Source organism: Mizuhopecten yessoensis, unplaced genomic scaffold (genome assembly GCF_002113885.1).
Source record: "Mizuhopecten yessoensis strain PY_sf001 unplaced genomic scaffold, ASM211388v2 scaffold10447, whole genome shotgun sequence".
NCBI lineage: Eukaryota > Metazoa > Mollusca > Bivalvia > Pectinida > Pectinidae > Mizuhopecten > Mizuhopecten yessoensis.
This window is the reverse complement of record NW_018408551.1, coordinates 1,388,459-1,409,856: the sequence shown is the minus strand read 5'-3', so window position 1 is coordinate 1,409,856 and position 21,398 is coordinate 1,388,459. Positions and strand designations below refer to the sequence as shown.

The 21,398-nt window shown below is 35.2% G+C and overlaps 1 protein-coding gene across 1 annotated transcript in view; it reads left to right on the top strand.

The window, feature by feature from the left end:
* The window catches only part of LOC110460636 (transmembrane and TPR repeat-containing protein 1-like), an 80,234-nt gene that overhangs the window by 28,617 nt on the left and 30,219 nt on the right, over window positions 1-21,398 (top strand). The window lies entirely within an intron of this gene.

The following is a 21,398-nucleotide window of genomic DNA, read 5'->3' as shown; positions in this document are numbered from 1 at the left end:
TAGACAAGATGACAATGCTAAAGACTAGTTGTTAAAACTTGTTCGTTTATAATCATGAGGATTTACAGTTTTATATAGGCACCAATGGTTAACTGTGTTTACCCTGCTTTTAATCAAAACCAGTTTATGTACATATTTGTTTCATTTCCCTTTATATGTAACCAAATTAATCTCTTGCTTTTATTGGACCCAGCTCCCATATTTGAAAAGGAGCTGAGCACTTTCACTGGGGATAGCTTCAGTATAGTTCTAATCATGATAATCATGCAAAATTTGCACATCATCAGGTAGACTAAAACACTCATCAAAAGACATGGAATTGAAAAGCCTCAACTACACAATCTTGTAACTGTCGCCATGCCTTTTTCATTTAACGGCTGATGTACAGATTGTGGTAAGTTATGTCTACAGGTAGTTATCAACATGTTCTGATCATTTTAACAAATTCGATTCAGTGACTCGATGGTAAATATCTTTATTCATGAAAAAACCTTGACATTAATTGGCCACAAGCTATATAAAGAATAAGAAATAAACAAGTGGAAGTATAATATATATGTGTCAGACAGTCACGGTTGTAAGAATACAGGCTACAAGTTAGAAACATTTATTGGATTGTTTGGTCTGTTCAATTTCTATGCCATTTACAGATGTCAGAATGACAGAAGACAAGGTTAAATTTATATTGGTGGGTCACTTATTTGTACATGTACATCATTGTCTTTTGACCTTGAAACCTGTATTTCCTAAAATGTATCAGATAACATTGTCTGCTAGTCATTCAGCAGGTACGTTTGTAATACATTGTTTGTTGCAAAAGATTCTTTTTAATTCAAAATTCTTGAATTTTTTCTGGAACTTTATATCAGTCAAAATTTCAAGAATATATTTTGGCACATCAGAATGGTTTGCCTACTTATATATCTACTTACCCTAATATTGTGAGAGCTGAAAGTAGAGCCATATTTGTTTTGTCAAAATGTCAACCGTCATTAATCTAATTATTGAATACATGTAGTCTAAAAAATATGGAGACATTTTTCTCAAGATGAGTAAATAAAATTAGACACTGATCAAAACTAAGCTGTCTACAGCTAGCAGAAAAGTATGCATTGGAAACGCAACTGGTATACACACTTAGATCTGGGTTGTTATTACAATATTGGTTGTTAAGAATACAGCGTTAATACTTAGCTTTATGTTGAGTTCTGTCCCTTGAAAGACCATTTCCATTAAAAGATAACTTTCGCAGTGGTTTGATTTTCATGCTTTTTCAGTAGATGGAACTGTAAATTCCACACGGCCAATATGAACTCTCAATTTATTATTACTAATTTGTTATTACTTTATTTGTAGGCAGTTTGCTCATGCCTGGTAATTAGCCCACATTTCTTTGTCCAGTAATAAGCCCACCCGTTACTTTGAGTGGGTGAATATGTGTTAAGCCCCCCACCCCACCCCCACCCCCTGGGCTCTTTGCAAGATAAATACTGTCTTTATGAAAATGATCATTGGATTACATATAAGAAAAAGCAAGCCTGGCATACACTGTATATCATATTGTTCATTTTATTTAAAAAAAAAAAATGTAAAGCCAATTAAAATATCACATGTCGTTCAGGCATAGATGTAATTTGTTGAACCATTTATTAACTCACAGATGATTCCTTCATGAGCACAAATATAGAAATATAAAAAAACAAACATGATTGACCCCTCATGTCAAAACTGCCAATTTCATAATGCCTGAATTACACTTTTTGTTCTGGCATGAAAATAAGACTGCCAATTAAACACTCACTATAGGTATAGACAGTATTCTGTGTCTGATATTTTATTCAAATACTCATTTCTGTGGGACTGGTTATGTTGACACAATAACTTGAACATTATGGAGTTTAAGAATGATCAGTTTATCTGATCAGACTGACAAATAGTGGGTGTCAAACTATGCCCTGTAGTTTAATCAGATGACTTATGTTGTGGTGTTGTTGGCTATAAACAGGATTTATACAAGATTAGGTAAAAGCATTGTCTGAATGTAAGGGAAAGGAAACACTTAAGAGTGAATGACATTTGAATGTTTAAAAACAGGTTCTAAGGGATTAGTTTGTTTACTAAACTCTCCTCGCTTTCTATAACTATTTGATAATGACTTCAGGCAAATATTTGGTCATATTTAACTATCTGCGATCTGACTATAAGGAGAACACCTAAACTTCAGTTTTCTAGATCAAAGATAAGAGATTGGCATTAAAACAAAAATAAAATGAATAAAAACAAAAGTCTTGCCTGTGGGTTTTTTCTCACAGTTTTGTTTTAACTTGGTTGAAAATAAACTGTACAAAAGGAAGCTATTAAATAGTTGAAATTTCTATTACCAATAAACCTTACTTTAAGTTCTATAGATTTTCTTTTGATGTTTTTTCTCAAATACCCATTGTACCTAATTTGCCTTAAGTTGTACAATGTTGTCAATGTTTGTGTATTTTACTTAGGTATAATGGAGCAGTTAATTTTGATATTAATACCAGGGCACTCACAAAATCATCATCACAGAGCAGATCAATGTTTTACCAGGGCACTCACAAAAATCAGCCTCACAAAACAAATCATTGCATATTTGAACTTTTAAGATTGTGAACAAAATATCTTTTTAATTTTTAGAATTGTAAGACCATAATATACTGTTTATATAACAGTCATGCATCCTTTAAAAATGTGAGCGGAAGTGTGGGGGTGTAAATATATGTAAAAGTCTCCCAATTCAAACATCATATGACTGTAATCCCAAATTCATCACTGAAAAATCAGGGAGTTGGGGAGACAAAGGTGTGTGTAGAGATGTGAAAAAAAGCCACCTAGCAGCAGCTAGCACCCATTTTCATTTTTTTCCTGAGTGGAAACTTTGTGAAAAGATTCATGTAGCACAACCAATAAGTGTTTATATTTGATGTTTTAATGACTAGTACGGTATGTATTCTGTCACCTTCATCAGACAAATGACCAGTGAAGCATATGTACACAAAAGTGTAAAATATGTATACCGCGCAAATTGATGTCAATTCGGCTACACTGTAACCTTATGTACAATTAGTTGTTTCAATGTATATGTGTACCAAAATTTCTTGATTCAGTTATCCTTTGTTTAGTACTTGGTCATAGATGTGCGAGAGTCCCCTCGTCTCGATTTAGAACTGGCCCACTGCGGCGTATCCAGATAGCTTCCTTTATGTGCTGCTTGAACAGTTTGCTCTCTCTGTCAATCAAATGATTTTTCTGTGTGGCCACTGAGTGAGACTGCTGAGCAAAATCTTTGAATATCTAAAAGGTACTTACACTAACCTCTATTTAACAAAATGATAAATCATATTGCCTAAGCTTTACAGTTAATGAATTTAATTTGAGCAAAAAACAAGATTAAGGGAATTCTTCTGCTTGCAAAAATGAGGTTGGAAAATTGAGTCTCCTCCCAAATTATATATACTTAGCAAGTAATGTACAGTTAATCTTGGTATATTGCCACCTTTTGTCGAAAGAAATGTCGGTGTACATAATAAAGGGGTTTTGCGAGGGAAATATATATAAAGGAATTCTAAGGAAAACAAGAAAAGGGGACATTGTAATATGTTGGAAGTACACAAATTGGCAAATGAAACAAGGAATATTATATTGAGGTTCATGAAGTGCAGCATGCTGGCTTAACATGATTCCTGTTGGAATTAAACCTCTATTTTACCCACCGAGACAGCAGAGACAAGACTGAGTGGTGAAGTATTTGATATGTACCAATGATCTGTACTTATGATGCCCTATGTGATGTACCTTAGTGTTTAGACGGGATAGGATTCAGCCGTCTGTATATCTAATTGGACTATTGATTCACTAATAATATAGGGCAACTCTGCGTGATAAACTTCATCAGTCTACAATGTCGTTATTATGTCGTTATAACTTGTCAATCAATGAACTAATTCTATAAATATCCATTGGCAGAAATAACAAAATGTCAGTATTAAGCATTATTCTATATTTTTCTAAATTTTCAGATTTGATCACAGAAAATAATTAAATGTCTCTGTTGTTTCATTTTTTTTTGTCATTCCAAACTAAATTGAATTCACTTACTAAATACTCTCTTCTGTTTTAATCATTTAGGTAAGATTTTAAGATCAGAAATCGTATAAACATGTGTAACATATCAGCTGGGATGATAATTGATTATTGATGGATGATGATTTGCGATGATCTTGATGGGTGTAATCCATCGTTTAACAGCCATTAAACTGTCAGGGACATTGACAGATGGCCAGCTGATTGTTTTTTCTATGGGTTTAAAGCAATCCCACAATACACAATGTATCAATACAATTCTTGGAGATGCCAGTGTTACTATTGCTAACCTCCCACAAAGACTATTGATTTGTATAAATGCAAATGTATTGAGGCACAACGGTAGTAACTTCTCATGTAAATCAGTTATGGATTTATAACTTAATATATTAGTATCTTGTGAAGTCTTCAATTTACCAGTAATCTTATAACCTCTTTGACATATACCGTCTGACCATCTAAATGTGTCCTTAGCTGTCTCAAAACACAATATCTGCACAGACAGACAAGCGCTATGTGAACTTGTGGGGGATGGATATTTCAGTCAGAACAGTTTGACACATCTCATGGTCATAAGGTCAAGGTCAACAATGCTTACTGGATTGGTCATTTTAAATACAAACATATATGGTTCATACTGTTCTGTTGTAAGTGTTGAAGTTTTACTGTTACTTAAAGAATTAATCTGGGCTTAACTAGAAACAACACCTGTATATGAACCCCCACTTCGTGCAGATCAGGCAGATCATTGCACATATTCATGAAACTTATCTCAAGCTTAAGCATGGATTTTGTGATCAAACTCACTTTCTTATTTCTTGCATAAAGGATGTGACATGATAAACAAGTCAATTGTTAACATTTAAATTGATATCTGGTTTTAGTCCCTTAAAAATTTGTATAAATAATTGACGTAATTGGTTTTTTTATGGCTTTCCAATGGAACAAGAAACTGGCCTTGAGCACAAATGCTTATCTTGAGCATGAAAATGACCAGAAAGAGGAATTGGTATATCGTTCTTGCATTTGTACAAATAACTACTCTGTACAGTACATTTGTATAACAAGCACTCAGGATACATATATGTTAAGACTGAAGGTGCTGACAAGGTCAGATAGTGTTTCTAGATCATGCAGTTAGGATTATAGAGTAACGTTTAAGCATGCTTTACAAGGTCGGATTGTGATTCTGGATAATACAGTAGTGTTTGAGCATGCTTGACAAGGTCAGAATGTGAGTCTGGATAATACAGTAACGTTTGAGCATACTTGGCAAGGTCAGAGTGTGATTCTGGAGCATACAGTAGTGTTTGAGCATGCTTGTCAAGGTACAATGTAAGATTGTGATTCTGGATAATACAGTAGCATTTGAGCATGCTTGACAAGGTCAGAGTGTGATTCTGGAGCATAGAGTATTGTTTGAGCATGCTTGACAAGGCCAGATTGTGATTCTGATTCATACAGTAGTCTTTGAGCATGCTTGGCAAGGTACAATGTAAGATTGTGATTCTGGATAATACAGTAGCATTTGAGCATGCTTGACAAGGTCAGAGTGTAATTCTGGATAATACAGTAACATTTGAGCATGCTTGGCAAGGTCAGAGTGTGATTCTGGAGCATACAGTAACATGTGAGCATGCTTGGCAAGGTAAGATTGTGATTCTGGAGCATACATTAACTTTTGAGCATGCTTGGCAAGGTCAGATACCCCAAGTCTTTGTTATACATGGCCATGATGCTTCGATTTGGTTGTGTATGTGTCTGACCATGCTTAGAGAAGTTAGATGCCAAATTTAAAGCCTCAAGTTTGTACTGCCTGTGTGTTCTTGGCAAAGTCAGGTGCTTGAACATGTCTGGTTTGTGCCTGTTTTGCTAAGTGACAAGGTTGGGTGCACAAGTCTCATGTGTTTGAGTGTGCTAGACTAGTTGTACATATATGTCTTTAGTGTGCTTGGAATGGTCCTAAGCTTTAGCCTAGGTAGATTATGTGCCTGTCAAGGACAGACCCCTAAGTTGGAGATGCACATGTGTCTTTGGTGGAAATATAATGAACAAGGTTGAAGAGCATATACCACAGTACTGTTGCATTTTTCATAGTTCACGTCTTTATTGTATGTTTCTGAAATGCACTGTCAAGATCCTATGAATCAATACTTTCTGAAATATTCTAAGTTGCATGTACATCTTATTCTTTGATGATGAAATCCTTAAAAAAGAATGTTCATAAGAAATTCATGAAACAACTTATTCTCTTGTTTTTATATCCTTATCATTTTGGAATATCAGGATTTATTGTGACTTTATAGTAATCATTAGAGCAACAACCTGCTAGCTGAGTTACTGCATTATATTAAATTTTGCTACTATAGGGGTAAAATTTCCATATATTAATTTGCACAAGTCAGTGTCTGTTGATGACTGTTAAATGGTCATAAATATGTTTTCGCTGTTCATGGTCAAGCTGGGTGGCAAATGCCAAAATGGGGTGACTTTACAACCTCTTACTGATCTAGTCAAGCAGTATGTATGGTACAAAACGAACTGGGATCACTGAAACCTCTCTTTGATCCTTGACCTTGAACTCAAGACTCGCAGGGAGAAGGGAGATCATTAGTTAAATTGCAATTGGTATGGACATGCATGCATGATTGTCAGGTGATGTGTCACGTACAACACAACTCTGTTTTACCTTTGACCTTGACCTCAGATACCAGGATACAGGTTTCTTGTCCATGTCTCAAATAATCTTACATAAATCATGAAAGTATTTCTGATAAACATTCTGTGATGGGTATGCAACACATCAGCCACATTTATTAGAAACTCCTTAATTTAAAATGTCAATAAACTAACTGCATATCACCAAAAATATTTCCCTGATCGGTTGTGAAAAGGTATGGAGTCACTAACTTGTTTCATCATTATCGTAAAAATAAATAAAGCTTATATACCATTTTTTTGTATTGACACATCTGCAAAATTGCTTTGTGGGGTGTTGGGGTAAATCCACCAAACCCTTGCTTCAGGTAACATCTATTTAAATGTTACATTGAGGGGAACTTCTATATCTCTACTTTACAGATATAATGTCAGCAACACCACGTATTATATAGGCGACTACCAATACTTGCTGTCTGACTGAATGTGTTGAATCCTTTCATGGCTATTTGCATTAAAAAGTTTCTTTACAGTCAAGTCATCTGGAGGATTTAAGGTTTTAAGTTTGGAACGTGAAAGTGTTATAAGGTAAGGGATTAGCGAGGTATGTAAGGGAGCAAAACGAGCAATCATGACTACTCTCCTACAGGTGTGTATTATCTGTGTAGGAATTAGGCTCACTGTGGGAGAAAAAATTCTTACAAACACAGAGTAGAGATGATATGGAAATAAACTAATAGGTCATTAAATTCACTAAACCATAATAAGTTTTACGCACATGATTTTTGTGGTATGATAGGTTAGCTTACTTGACTGTTTGATCATATGAATTGATTTATTACTTAATGTAAACTTTATCATAGGGCTCCCTTAACTCTTATAATATAAAAATGAAAGTATTTTAGTGTACACAATATGTCTGACTGTCTCGTTATTATGATGTAAAGTGTTGAGAAGATCAGAGTTTTGGTCTTCAACAAATATAAGCTGGTACATTGGATTGATATAGGTAAGGCTACAGAAAATATTTTTTGAAGATCAGTCATTTAAGGAAATTCATTTCCAGAGTATTTATCTGGTCCATAATTTATTTATTAAACATCAAACTTATTAATTATTGGGTAACATGGAAGGGCAAGTTCTGAAGTTAAGATCACTGTGAACTATAATTTGAACTTTGTTCTCATTAAAGGAATTTGTCTTTCCAGAGCATTTGTTATGTATATATATATTTTTTTAGGCAAGATAATTAAACATTGTTATACTGTACACAGGAGATAGAGTGTTGTGTACCAAAACTAAGTCACTTTAATCTATAATATTTTCAACTCTGAACTCTGAATAAAATAAGTCATGGAAGAAATGTTTCAGGAGCAATCAAACAGTGTGTGTGGGTAAATATATGTATGTTTTGACTTCTGTTGACCTCTGACTACAATCAAATGTTTCTAGAACATTTTTCTTGTATTTTCTATGCATGATCATCAAATCAAGTGTGAATGTATGAAAGGAAGATCATAGTGCTACTTTTAAGCATTATTCTCCTCCCCAGTAGTACACATTCAGATACAAGGCTACATGATCCTTTAGACCTCAAAACTCACTGAATGATATATATTTTTTTATTTCTATTTTTGAATGTTGTGTTCCTTTTTAGATATCTGTAGTTGTGCACTTCTGTTTTTTTATTTTTTTTCCCCCAGATTCTTATTTACAATGTAGGTAGTTATGAGAGTAAGATTTTATAGTTGTTGAATTAACCCTGTACATAGTTCATTCATTTCAATTACTGGTATATTTTGGGAATAACATTCCTTTTTTGTGTCGCCTGTGAAAAGCTGGTGACACATACTGCAGGTATTGCTATATGGCGGCGGCTGCGGCGGCCGCACAGAGGTTTTCGTGCTATAACTTGAGTTTCCTTGGGCCGATCAAACTCAAACTTCATGCAGTGCTTCCCTACCATAAGTGCTTGCTTGTGATTGCTTTTCAGGACCGAAGGTCAAAGGTCAAGGTCACTGTTACTATAAATAGAAAATCAGTTTTCGTGCGATAACTTGAGTTTCCTTGGGCTGATCAAACTCAAACTTCATGCAGTGCTTCCTTACCAAAAGTGCTTGCTTGGGATTGCTTTTCAGGACCGAAGGTCAAAGGTCAAGGTCACTGTTATTATAAATAGAAAATCAGTNATCAATTCCTTTCAAATTTTGTACAGTAATGCTATAACTAGAAGCAATAATGTTTAACATATATTACTGTTTTTTCTAATGAGTTTCAACTTTCCGCGTTTTGGCATATCTGTTTGCGTGATAGCTCAAGCCAAAACACTTTTCTTACTCAAAGCGCTGGGCAGGTGACACATTCACTCCCGTGGAATTCTTGTCTTAATGTTTTTGTGGGAGTGAAAGGTAATGAGTTAGCCATTGGTGTAAAGTTCTAGTGAAATGATAATTTATTATAGTATATCTCTCACTTATACACTGTAGATCAGGTTAACTAAGGACTGTGAGTTGGTTAACTAAGGATATGGCAGTCCAGAGATCCCTGACATGTGTTTGAATCCTGGGTTAATTGGAATCGTGGTCTAGTCTGATATATCTTTTCAGTCTGGTTACACAGAAAACAAATCATTATCACACTGGCAATGTGTCTTCTCCATAAAAGTTATCTCTTCCTAATATTTTCAAATGTATATTCACCACAGGAAAGCAAAGCAATTTAGCTGGAGAATGTGACTACTATGTGTATTAGATACAGACACAGCCTTATCTCTCTATACAGATTGACCCTTAGTGGTGTTGGCACATTGTCATTATAGGGGACAGTTCCTGTGGGAACTGAAAGTCGAATTAGTCTGCCAAACTATTCCTGGCATCATCCGTCACCTAGAGTAGGCGGAATAATATTGTTAGAGGAAAATTCACACTATATTGTTTAGGCAGAGCTCCTTAATTATTTGGGGTTGAGCATTGAACATTTCCTGAACTAGATTTCCTTAGAGAGACTCAGCCTCTATAGACAAAATCTTCCATCATTGAGCGACGCAGTCATCTAATTGTTAAATGCCTTCAGACACTGTTTATTGGCAGGAACTGGTCTACAAGACTCCAGGGCAGTGTGACATTTTTATGGACCATGATGTATATATCTCTATGGAACCTGACTCATTATGTAGAACAACACAATTTTGCAGACAATGAAACTACAAAGAAAACATGTTCATCAAAACAATGATACAGAAATGAAGGAGCAGTTTGATTATGTTCTTAGGAATTTTAAACAGAATGGAAGACTTGAATGAAAATGAGATTAGCATGCATACAATATAAAAAATGACAGGATTTATTTCTGTTGTAGTGGAGGTTATTTTTAATTAATTTTGGACCTCTTTTGATTAAGATCCTCATTCATTTTCAAAGTCTTAATTGAAATTTTAATCAATCTTGAACATAAAGTTAAAAAATGTGATTCTAGTCATTATGTTTTCAAAGGTTTCTCCTCTGAAAGTCTTTCTGAAACATAACGGTTAGTCATAAGAAAATGTTACCGAAAAAAGGAAAGCTTTTGGAACTGCATGCAGCTTAAATTAGATTCCAAATGTCGTTTGAAATCATTAACAAAAAATACAATAAAACACTAAAACAATGTTAGTCAGTAAAATAAAAATTATTATTGGAGCTTGCTGAAGAGTTCTCTGGACATTTATAGATCAGAATATCTGAAAGTCTGGACATTTATAGATCAGAACTTCTGGAAGGCTGGACATTTATAGATCAGAACTTATCGAAGTCTGGACATTTATAGATCAGAACTTCTGGAAGGCTGGACATTTATAGATCAGAATATCTGGAAGTCTGGACATTTATAGATCAGAACATCTGGAAGTCTGGACATTTATAGATCAGAATTTCTGGAAGCCTGGACATCTATAGATCAGAACTGCTGGAAGTCTGGACATTTATAGATCAGAACATCTGGAAGTCTGGACATTTATAGATCAGAATTTCTGGAAGCCTGGACATCTATAGATCAGAACTGCTGGAAGTCTGGACATTTATAGATCAGAACATCTGGAAGTCTGGACATTTATAGATCAGAACTTCTGAAAGGCTGGACATTTATAGATCAGAACTTCTGGAAGGCTAGACATTTATAGATCAGAATTTCTGGAAGGCTGGACATTTATAGATCAGAACTTCTGAAAGGCTGGACATTTATAGATCAGAACTTCTGAAAGCTTGGACATTTATAGATCAGAACTTCTGGTAGTCTGGACATTTATAGATCAGAACTTCTGGAAGGCTGGACATTTATAGATCAGAACTTCTGGAAGGCTGGACAATTATAGATAAGAACTTCTGGAAGCCTGGTCATTTATAGATAGGAACTTCTGGAAGGCTGGAAATTTATAGATCAGAACTTCTGGAAGCCTGGACATTTATAGATCAGAACTTCTGGTAGTATGGACATTTATAGATCAGAACTTCTGGAAGGCTAGACATGTATAGATCAGAACTCCTGGAAGGCTGAACATTTATAGATCAGAACTCCTGGAAGGCTGAACATTTATAGATCAGAACTTCTGGAAGGCTAGACATGTATAGATCAGAACTCCTGGAAGGCTGAACATTTATAGATCAGAACTTCTGGAAGGCTAGACATGTATAGATCAGAACTCCTGGAAGGCTGAACATTTATAGATCAGAACTCCTGGAAGGCTGAACATTTATAGATCAGAACTCCTGGAAGGCTGAACATTTATAGATCAGAACTTCTGGAAGGCTAGACATGTATAGATCAGAACTCCTGGAAGGCTGAACATTTATAGATCAGAACTTCTGGAAGGCTGGACAATTATAGATAAGAACTTCTGGAAGCCTGGTCATTTATAGATAGGAACTTCTGGAAGGCTGGAAATTTATAGATCAGAACTTCTGGAAGCCTTGACATTATAGATCAGAACATCTGGAAGTCTGGACATTTATAGATCAGAATATCTGAAAGGCTGGACATTTTTAGATCAGAACTTCTGGAAGTCTGGACATTTAGAGATCAGAACTTCTGGAAGGCTGGACAATGATAGATAAGAACTTCTGGAAGCCTGGTCATTTATAGATAGGAACTTATGGAAGGCTGGAAATTTATAGATCAGAACTTCTGGAAGCCTGAACATTTATAGATCACAACTTCTGGAAGCCTGGACATTTATAGAACAGAATATCTGGAAGGCTGGACATTTATAGATAAGAACTTCTGGAAGCCTGGACATTTATAGAACAGAATATCTGGAAGGCTGGACATTTATAGATAAGAACTTCTGGAAGCCTGGACATTTATAAAGATCACAACTTCTGGAAGGCTGGACATTTATAGATCAGAACGTCTGAAAGGCTAGACATTTATAGATCAGAACTTCTGGAAGTCTGGACATTTATATAGATCAGAACTTCTGGAAGCCTGAACATTTATAGATCACAACTTCTGGAAGGCTTGACATTTATAGATCAGAACATCTGGAAGGCTGGACATTTATAGATCAGAACGTCTGGAAGCCTGGACATCTATAGATCAGAACTGCTGGAAGTCTGGACATTTATAGATCAGAATATCTGAAAGGCTGGACATTTTTAGATCAGAACTTCTGGAAGTCTGGACATTTATAGAATAGAACTTCTGTCAGGCTGGACATTTATAGATCAGAACTTCTGAAAGGCTGGACATTTATAGATCAGAATATCTGAAAGTCTGGACATTTATAGATCAGAATATCTGAAAGGCTGGACATTTTTAGATCAGAACTTCTGGAAGTCTGGACATTTATATAGATCAAAACTTCTGGAAGCCTGGACATTTATAGAACAGAATATCTGGAAGGCTGGACATTTATAGATCAGAACATCTGGAAGGGAATCTAGGACATATACATAGATCAGAACTTCTGGAAGTCTGGACATTTATAGATCACAACTTCTGGAAGCCTGGACATTTATAGATCAGAACACAACTTCTGGAAGTCTGGACATTTATAGAATAGAACTTCTGTCAGGCTGGACATTTATAGATCAGAACTTCTGGAAGCCTGGACATTTATATAGATCACAACTTCTGGAAGGCTGGACATTTATAGATCAGAACATCTGGAAGGGAATCTAGGACATATACAGAAGAGTTCCCATTAGTAGTCAATAATGATCAAAGTATTCCATGATATTGTGATTGTAAATCATTTCAAATGTTCTTAAAGCATTTATATTTGTTGAGAAAAAATCATGACATATCCTGTGAGCATCAAGATTTTATTTTAAACAACTTCTTTTAAATAATCAACAGACCTAGGATGATGATATTTGGCCAGAAGCATTCTGGGATGAAGGGCTATAAAGTTTGTTCAACTTAATGTCCATGTTTGACCTTCAAGGTCACAGGGGTCAAATGTCTTTTAATCGTTTAATGGGTTCTTTTGAATAACTTTAAGTCAAGACACAGATTTTTTGCCTGGAGCTTTATTTCCATCCACTTCTATTGGAGGTTGCAATTGTGAGGTTAATACCAATGCAGACCCTCTTGTGGTTTTTTTTAATGGAACAGAAATTTGTTCCATTAAAAACCCGAGTGCCTTTTCTCATTCAAGAGTCCGACCCAAGTGGGATTTTTTTCTGGCTTTAGTCAACTTTTCCAAAGAACAGAAATGACATGGGGACAATTTGACAGCTGGTTCTGACAGATATGTAGAATCAATACTATCTCAGTTGGCAACTCTTGTAATAATGTTAATTGAGGAAAAGGCCAGCAGTTCAAGACCTTTCAGCTTGAGTGTGCTCTTGACCATTTTTATACACAGATGCTTCCCCTGATGGCCGTAATTGGTGCTGAAACTGTTTGGTGCCTGCAATCATATAAATCGTCAATCGCAGACAGATCCAGGGGAATTGTTTTGTATGGAGCCCTGATGACCAGCTCCAATATGAACTAAAATACTGGGAACTTTCTAGGCTTCGTGAGATATTCCATATAAAATGCAATAGATCCAAAAGGTCTGTGACAGCATGGAACAGGAAGGAATTTCAGATGTTTCAGATGCTGTGTTCTTTTACTTTATTGAGAAACAAGCTGTGCCATTTGACAATTTACTTACTCATTTGTATGACTTGCAAGTGGAAACATAAAACAGTCTGAGGCTGTATAAACACACCAACATAAATGGTATCCCTGGAGATATCTGTTAGTGGTGGTATATCACCCAGATCAAATATATATCTAGGTAGGCAGACACACTCCAATACATTATATCAGCATTTGTCTGGTGGTAGAAATTAACAGAGATACAGATTTGTCAGGGGAAAATAACTTACTCCTCTCAGTTGTGTGATCTTATATGTTACATAAAAACCACATTAAGATTTATTAGTTCTTCTGAATAAGCCAAATCATGATCAATTATTTCTAAAACACTGTACAGTATAAGTTATTTAGGCATGGAGTACTAGTTTGTGTTAATTCAGACATTACATTTTTTGTTGATATTATATAAATATTTATAGGCACTTTTTTCCATATTTTTGACAAAACATATTGTTTACACAGGTCTATTGCATTTTATGTATGCTGTATTAACCTAAAATGAACACCTAATTCCCTGGATCCATTTTCTAATCTGAGTATCCTCTATGACTTTCGAAAGCTCTCCAAAAATAATAATTTTCAAAATTTACTTAAGTCATTCACACCTGAAGACACATTTGAACTCTTCCAATTTAAAGGTTGGAATAGTTCATTATGAAATTTCAGGGGTGAATGAGTTAAGGTTCACGGCGCTTATTACATATAATATGGTATAGTTTTGATGGGACCAGCAATATTACCTGAGATACATCAGATGTTCATCAACAATATACCTTGCATATGTTAGACAAGATGAAAATTTACTTATGGTAGTCTCTGCAGGGTATGATTTCTTAATCATAACGAACTAAAAGCTTTGGAGGCATATAGATAAAAACCTTGCTCATGGATTAAGACTAGATGAATCTGAAAGGGCTACATTGTTCCAGGAGACTGTATTTATTGTATTAATGCTGGAGTATTGGGATTACCTTTCAGTTCATTAAAGAGCTTGATCTTCAATACAATTTTATCTGAGCTTGCAAAACCTAATGCTGAATGCAGAAGAGGCCATGTACAGGTGAACGCCACTGTCTATACAACTTTAGGAGTGTATCGGAAATTTATCATTCATTGGCCTACTCCCTACACAGCAAGGATACAAACTTAAATATAGGACTTATTCAAGCTGACAGGCGTATGTCAATGGGACTACGTTTACTATTACTGCAACTTAATCCCCAAAGGACATCATTGATAATGGTGGGAAGCTAACATTTATTGGAAAGTTTGTGTCCCACAGCAAAGATGCATAAATCAAATTTATTTGAGGGCCAACTTTCTAGGTATATTAGATTTGGAGGTAGAACACGCTCAGCAGTATGTCTATTGTACTAGATAAAGTCAATCTCAATATTCATTGACAAATCCAACGCTGCAGAAATAAAGAAATGGAATTGTTACTAATATAGCCCAGAGACCTAATAGGGCTTTGAATGGAGGAGAAGAACCTTAAACCCAAATGGCAATGATATCGTCGCAGCAGGAATGTGGATACAGATTGTAAAGACGCATACAGAGAACGTCCTCCATACTGAATGACATGGATAAAAATATCATGAAGTCTATTACTCTCAGATGAAATGTCATATTGATTTATGTCTTGCAGTATCAAGTTATCATATATATAAAAAGGGAAGTTGGGGAGAACATAGATCTCAACCTCTATACAATATATGCTTCACAGAAATATCAGGTCAAAATATTGAATTTGAAATTGAATTTTTTTTTATTTTGAGAGATTCACCAAAGATGCTCTCAATACATTGTGTTAAAGGACTACTGAAGCCTGGATTGAACTACATTAGTTACATGGAGTAGATTGGAATTCAGTGAGATGTCTTAGATAACAAGGGAGAGTAAAGTGTGAGATTGAAAGGGCACCTGCATGAGGTGTCTACTTAAAGTAATCTTGTTTAATCTATAAGGGTCTTCACATCAGTTAATGTCTAATTGAGGAGGTCGTATATGTCTAATTCTGGGCCACAATATGTACATGTAACTGTCTGATATCTTTGGTTACACAATATGTCTTATCTCAGGGGTCACAAACAATGTCTTTATAAAATCTCAGGGGTCATATTGGGTAAGAATTGTGAAAACATATGAAAAATTAAATTAAAAAGGATAGATCTGTGTGGCCAAATTAAACATATCATCTCCCAGGTAAGGATAGAAGTCTAATTTCTGTGGTCAAAGTACAGGTTTCCAGTTTCTGTAGTCACTTTTTTACCCATTGGGAACTCAATCCTTGGGTTTGTTATCTCAATAGTTATTTGTGATGTATTGTAGTCTTGGAAGGCAGAGGAGTTGTCTAAACTTGGTGGTGACCGTGTAAAGTGAAATGTCTAAATATCACCACATGAGGTGTCTAATCTCAGGAGTTTCTAGATCATGAGGTACTGTCTAATCTCAAAGGTCAAATTGTGGTGTATAATATAGCTTAAAGCTGACAGTGCAAGTTAAAAAGCTTAACTTTAAAATTTTAACTTGCACTGTCAGCTTTAAGGAGTCACAAAATGATATAAAAGGATACATATATGACTTAAAAAATACACATACAGACCTGATCTTTACGGGAGTCGAGGTTATTTACTGTCCGCTGTGGGTAAAGATTATATTAATTGTGTCAGCAGGATAAATACGGGTAGCATTCCTCTCAGCTTGAACATTTAACATATGAAAAGACGTGAAATTGATACTAAAAAGATATAAATTTTACAAGAAGATACAGTCTGTATCTCAAAAAGGCAATTATCTACTTGTAAATAATTAAATTATTCACAGTACATGTATATATAATATTTTTAAAATTAATTGATCTCAACATGTTTCACTACTGGTTTAGTAGTTAAAATATGACTTTTATCAGGTAGCCGATATATAATATGAAAGATTTCTTCTGTGGACCTGGTGTTCTGTGATCCCTCCATCAACAGTGAAAACCTCAGGGTGCCATCTATATACAATACCTTTTACAATCAAATCCTCATTGCAGGAAAAGAGGATGACCTTGACAGATGGAAAGGTAAATCCTCGCAACTAATCTTAATTTTGTAGAATGTAATACTACATTGAAAGATTGTGATAAAGTAGAACTAGACTGGGGCAGAGTTACCCCAAATACATGTATAAGTCAAAGTTCCTCTATTGGTTTTGAAGTAGTCTAAAGCAGTGGACTTGTTTATAACTAAAGGAATCTTAGTTAAAGTGTCGGACATCAATTTGTGTTTCAGATGGCTCTATCACTACTGTCGAGGATGGCTCTATTTACCTGGCTTAATTCACAAAAATTCTCACCTGTTGAGAAGTCGATTAGCTTACCTGTACCATTCATTTGGGGATTAGTATATTTTTTCACTCCTTCTTTCTCCTTTTTTCTGCTTCAATGGAAAGAATGCATGAATGAGATCCAGACTGGGCATTTTATACAGTTAAACTTGAATATTGATGCTGATTTGTTTTGCATGATTGAGTTTTCCTTAGAAATTGTCAGTTTCACTGTAAAAATCTGCTGATGGGGTGTTATAAGACCATCATGGTTGAATGTAGCAAAACTGAAAATAAGCAAATGTGGCCAGATACAAAGTTCCCATCCAAATTGAATAGAAATGTTTTTACTTTTTAGGGTACATTGTAAGTGGTATTGTGTATCATTGTTTGTTGGTGTGAGATAGAAATTTGGAATAGGATTCGTACAGATTTCTGTCGCGATACTGTGTGCCTGTGAAGTATGAACCAGTTTACAAATATTCCATTATTGTGACTTGATCTGAATTCAAAACATATAATTTCTTATTGCTGTAATATAAGCAGATTCTTTTCAAAAGGAGGATTAGCATTAAGTTCATATGAAAAGAAAACAAGAGTAGAATTTCAGTATTGAGGCAGAATAAGATACCCTAATAAAATATGAATAATGAGCAGGATTTTTTAGAATATAGCGTCTTGAAGGAATTATCAATACCTTTGACAAGTTATGTTACTTTACAAAGTAAAATAGGTTTCACTATCTTTTAACTAAAAACAAATTATTGTGTCTGCCAGTTCAGTGTTCGACCAAATCAATCAACAGAGAGAGCCCTACTGAGCGTTGTTAAGAAGTTGCCTGTGCCTGATGGTTTAGCTGTAATATGGGGACACATACAGTAAAGGATGTAATTACCAATGACTCCAGACACAATTCATTGTTTTTACTATGCAATCCCTGCCTGGTCAGTGTTGGTCACACAACCTGTTAAGGAAAATAGTCAGATCAAATCAGTCAAGAGCTAAATGACTATTTTGAAAAAACAATGAGTTTAGGTGATTTGATATAAAAAAGATAAGCCAAAAATTTTTCTTCTGTCCTTCTGAAGAACCTGTCTGAAGTCTGCATTTTAATTCCATCTGAAGTCAACCATTTCTTCAGTATAATTATACCTTGATCACACTTATAATTAGTGGGTTGTTGATTTGTGGTATAGTCATATTACTTTATTAATGATGTTAATCTCCACAGGAATTTACACAACCAATTTCTATATTGGAATTAAAATGTTTTAGTAGGATACTTATCAAGCTAATGTTAATAAACACATAATTGTAAGATACTCCGGTATTGAGGGTACCTCTGGACAACTGTTTCCTGTACAGTGTGCCTTGTTTATTACCAGGTGTCTGACATACTGTTAACTGTAGATGTACAATGTTCCTTGTTTATTACCAGGCGTCTGACATACTGTTACCTGTAGATGTACAATACATACTGTTAACAGTAGATGTACAATGTTCCTTGTTTATTACCAAGTGTCTGACATACTGTTAACTGTAGATGTACAGTGTTCCTTGTTTATTACCAGGTGTCTGTCATACTGTTACCTGTAGATGTACGATGTTCCTTGTTTATTACCAGGGGTCTGACATACTGTTAACTGTAGATGTACACTGTTCCTTGTTTATTACCAGGTGTCTGACTTACTGTTAACTGTAGATGTACAATGTTCCTTGTTTATTACCAAGTGTCTGACATACTGTTAACTGTAGACGTACAATGTTCCTTGTTTATTACCAGGGGTCAGACATACTGTTAACTGTAGATGTACAATGTTCCTTGTTTATTACCAAGTGTCTGACATACTGTTAACTGTAGACGTACAATGTTCCTTGTTTATTACCAGGCGTCTGACATACTGTTACCTGTAGATGTACAATACATACTGTTAACAGTAGATGTACAATGTTCGTTGTTTATTACCAGGTGTCTGACATACAATGTTCCTTGTTTATTACCAGGTGTCTAACATACTGTTAACTGTAGATGTACAATTTTCCTTATTTATTACCAGGTGTCTGACATACTGTTAGCTGTAGATGTACAATGTTCCTTGTTTATTACCAAGTGTCTGACATACTGTTACCTGTAGATGTACAATGTTCCTTTTTTATTACCAGGTGTCTGATATACTACTACCTGTAGATGTACAATGTTCCTTGTTTATTCCCATGTGTCTGACATACTGTTAGCTGTAGATGTACAATGTTCCTTGTTTATTCCCATGTGTCTGACATACTGTTAGCTGTAGATGTACAATGTTCCTTGTTTATTACCAAGTGTCTGACATACTACTACCTGTAGATGTACAATGTTCCTTGTTTATTACCAAGTGTCTGACATACTGTTACCTGTAGATGTACAATACATACTGTTAACAGTAGATGTACAATGTTCCTTGTTTATTACCAGGTGTCTAACATACTGTTAACTGTAGATGTACAATATTCCTTGTTTATTCCCATGTGTCTGACATACTGTTAGCTGTAGATGTACAATGTTCCTTGGTTATTACAAGGTGTCCGTGACATACAATGTTCCTTGTTTATTACCAGGTGTCTGTCATACTGTTACCTGTAGATGTACAATGTTCCTTGTTTGTTACCATGGGTCTGACATACTGTTAACTGTAGATGTACAATGTTCCTTGTTTATTCCCATGTGTCTGACATACTGTTAGCTGTAGATGTACAATGTTCCTCGTTTATTACCAGGTGTCTGACATACTGTTACCTGTAGATGTACAATGTTCCTTGTTTGTTACCATGGGTCTGACATACTGTTAACTGTAGATGTACAATGTTCCTTGTTTGTTACCATGGGTCTGACATACTGTTAACTGTAGATGTACAATGTTCCTTGTTTATTCCCAGGTGTCTGACATACTGTTAACAGTAGATGTACAATGTTCCTCGTTTATTACCAGGTGTCTGACATACTGTTAACTGTAGATGTAAAATGTTCCTTGTTTATTACCAGGTGTCTGACATACAATGTTCCTTGTTTATTACCAGGTGTCTGATATACTACTACCTGTAGATGAACAATGTTCCTTGTTTATTACCAGGTGTCTGACATACTTGTAGATGTACAATGTTCCTTGTTTATTACCAGGTGTCTGACATACTTGTAGATGGACAATGTTCCTTGTTTATTACCAGGTGTCTGACATACTTCTACCTGTAGATGTACAATGTTCCTTGTTTATTACCAGGTGTCTGACATACTGTTAACTGTAGATGTAAAATGTTCCTTGTTTATTACCAGGTGTCTGACATACTGTTAACTGTAGATGTAAAATGTTCCTTGTTTATTACCAGGTGTCTGACATACTACTACCTGTAGATGTACAATATTCCTTGTTTATTACCAAGTGTCTGACATACTGTTAACTGTAGATGTACAATGTTCCTTGTTTATTACCAGGTGTCTGACATACTGTTAACTGTAGATGTACAATGTTCCTTGTTTATTACCAGGTGTCTGACATACTGTTAACTGTAGATGTACAATGTTCCTTGTTTATTACCAGGTGTCTGACATACTGTTAACTGTAGATGTACAATGTTCCTTGTTTATTACCAGGTGTCTGACATACTGTTAACTGTAGATGTACAATGTTCCTTGTTTATTACCAGGTGTCTGACATACTGTTAACTGTAGATGTACAATGTTCCTTGTTTATTACCAGGTGTCTGACATACTGTTAACTGTAGATGTACAATGTTCCTTGTTTATTACCAGGTGTCTGACATACTGTTAACTGTAGATGTACAATGTTCCTTGTTTATTACCAGGTGTCTGACATACTGTTAACTGTAGATGTACAATGTTCCTTGTTTATTACCAGGTGTCTGACATACTGTTAACTGTAGATGTACAATGTTCCTTGTTTATTACCAGGTGTCTGACATACTGTTAACTGTAGATGTACAATGTTCCTTGTTTATTACCAGGTGTCTGACATACTGTTAACTGTAGATGTACAATGTTCCTTGTTTATTACCAGGTGTCTGACATACTGTTAACTGTAGATGTACAATGTTCCTTGTTTATTACCAGGTGTCTGACATACTGTTAACTGTAGATGTACAATGTTCCTTGTTTATTACCAGGTGTCTGACATACTGTTAACTGTAGATGTACAATGTTC